Genomic DNA, 2,844 nt, shown 5'->3' with positions numbered 1-2,844 from the left:
CTGCCAGCGCAGCGCAGCGCAGCGCACCTCGCACGGCGCATGCGCACATCGCCTGCGCCTCGCTCGCTGCGCTCCTCCGCTCGGTCCCCTCCGCCGGCGCGCCGGCCTGCGGCCGCTGCGCGCCTGCGCCGTCGCTCGCCCCCCACCACCGCACGACGCGCACGGCGCGCAGCGGCTGGTGTCAACAATCGACTAGGCGCAGGCGGTGGTTCCCCTGAAAGTTTTCGTTGCGTTCGGAGAAGATTAACACGTTCAGTGCGTCGTGACCCACACCGTGGGTCACCGCTTTCTGTCCCACAGTGCGTCGTGACCCACACCGTGGGTCCCAATAAGTTTTTTTTTGCCCTCCCTGCAGCTACGCGGAGGTTTGGGTCAGAACTACTAAAACATCAGGATGACGTGTAGGGCATGTGGGGAACCTCAGATCGTCATCGCCCCGAGCTGCGCCGATTTGGCGTGACCCACCGTGTGGGTCACACCGGCCCCTGGGACAGTCGAGTGTGACCCACACCGTGGGTCACGCTTCAAATACTTCTAGGCACCTTAAAACGAGTTTCCCAATCAGTACTCTGAAAACCCAAATGTGTACTTGAATGCAGAATATTCTGCATACCTACATGTATGTAGTGTGTACTTGGCAAGTATGCAGGAGATAGTGTGATGAAGAGCTCTGAAACACTCAAAACACAGAAAAGGTTAACCTTTTCTGTGTTGTTTTGTTTTAAGCACTGGCTGCACCTAGTTGATACCTTTTTGGCGTGGACCTGCGCATATTTCCGGCTCTTGCCGCTCTTTCGAAGAGCCTGGTAGCACCTTTTGCACCTTGCACGGGATTGTCTCCGGGTCCCCTCTGGAGGTCATCTTGCTCGCGCGCTCGCGAACACCACGCATGGCAAGTCGAGGCGAATAAGATATCAATGTCTCAATACATCTCGTAATAGGCTTTTTGGCTGAGCGATAGCGAAGCCTATTACTCCAGTGATGATCAAAAAGTTTCGTGTCTGTCTGTCTGTCTGTCTGTGTGTCTGTCTGTCTGTTTGTCTGTAAACACGATAACTCGAGAACGAGTTGAGCTAGGTATCTGAAATTTTTAGCGTAGCTTTGTAGCATAAAAAGCAAGAACGGTATTGATTTTGAGCCCTCTAGCTTGAAAATTGACCTGTCAAATAAATCAGAAACGAAAACCCCAAAATATTACTTCTATTTTTTATATTTTTTTTGAATCTTTCTAAGATGTAACTCGTGAAAGTAAAGGCCGTAGGACTAAAATTTTGTCCGTTTGGCTCTATCTCTAACCGTTTAGTCGCCAGAGGGCGATTTTAACACGAAAATGACCCCAAACCATTTTAATGTTGTTCTCAGATATTTGATGGACTCTGGTGGGGCAACTCGTCAAAATAAAATCCTGGGGGTAAAATTTGTGTCCTTTGATGCCGAAGGCCTATCTGCGACTCTGCCTTTTGCCCGACTCGGGTGTCAGCGCCGCAGGCCTAGGTAGATGTATGCCAGGCGCGTCGCAGAGTAACAGTGTTTCGTGGGATATCGCGAAGCCTGTTACGCGAGACGTGGTCTGGCGTACATCTACCTAGTTAGAATGAGGAGAGTATTTTCTGCCGTGACCCACACCGTGGGTCACGCTCGACTGTCCCAGGGAGCGGCGTGACCCACACCGTGGGTCACGCGAAGTTTACCAAAGGGTCGGATAGTGCCTTGTAAGTGCATTCATATGGTGTAATTTTAAATTTTCTAGAATAATAAGGGCGGCCCCGACAGCCTTCGGCTCCTGGGACATCCTTCTTTTTTCGGCTCCGCACTCAACGTGTTAACAGGCCCGCACAATGGCTCTCAGCAACATATTTTTTTCTGTGAGAGGGGACAACGTCCCGGTATTAGAATGTGCTTTGGACTGGAAGAAGTGTTTGTTCTGTCAGTCAAAAAAGGCCGAAAAACTCACTGATGATCTGACAAAGGGACGTAAGTCCATCACGCTGAATTTTCCAGGACGAGGAAAAAACTTCCAGAATTTTTGGGCACTCAAGGTATTTGTTATATGAATACATAAATAAGATCCTTATTCTGATGCCTTTTGACTCATAATAGCAGATTTTTGGTACTGGTAAAATATAGAGAGAAAGGCGGACTTACGTCCTATGTGACATCAATGTTTTCCAGAACAAAGGACGCAAGTCCATCATTTTCAGGACCAAAGGACGTAAGTCCACGCAAGTCCATATGATTTCTGAAAACGGGGCCCAAGTCCACCAGTTTCTAAAAAGATTGGACTTGGGCCATCAAATGCCAATAAACACAATGACACCAGAAGAAAAGGGAAATAAATTGGTTTTAACAATCCCAGCTTGAATGTTATTCATTTATACCTAATTTCCTTCACTTTTTGAACTTGTCTGACTACATTGAAAATAATGTCTACTATGGCTTATGGGTCCACTGTTTGTGTGAGAAAACATCTCCACAACAACTCATTTGTTACGATGTTGAAATTTTATATATTTTTAAATAGACAAGAACATAGAACATTACTTCAAGAAGTGGTGGTGTCACAGTGCACATACCATGTGATGTGTGGACAGCTCCAAAAGACTGAGAAGAGCGGTTGTGGGGGTTAACCTGTTACTCGCGGGACACAACAGACATACAGTCTATTTTCACAACAATTAGTGTTTGACCAAGCTGTCACCTCTCAAAATCTACTGTGCCCTGTCCAAACCAGTCTTGGCGTGCAGGCTGCAGCTGTGTTGAGGTGAGTCGAACTCTAAAATTTCAACATCGTAACAAATAAGTTGTTGTGGAGATGTTTTCTCACACAAACAGTGGACCCATAAG

This window comes from Frankliniella occidentalis, unplaced genomic scaffold, assembly GCF_000697945.3.
Source record: "Frankliniella occidentalis isolate FOCC.00 unplaced genomic scaffold, Focc_3.1 Scaffold277, whole genome shotgun sequence".
NCBI classification, from domain to species: Eukaryota; Metazoa; Arthropoda; class Insecta; order Thysanoptera; family Thripidae; genus Frankliniella; species Frankliniella occidentalis.
The sequence above is the reverse complement of the archived record's forward strand: the minus strand, read 5'-3'. Positions refer to the sequence as shown.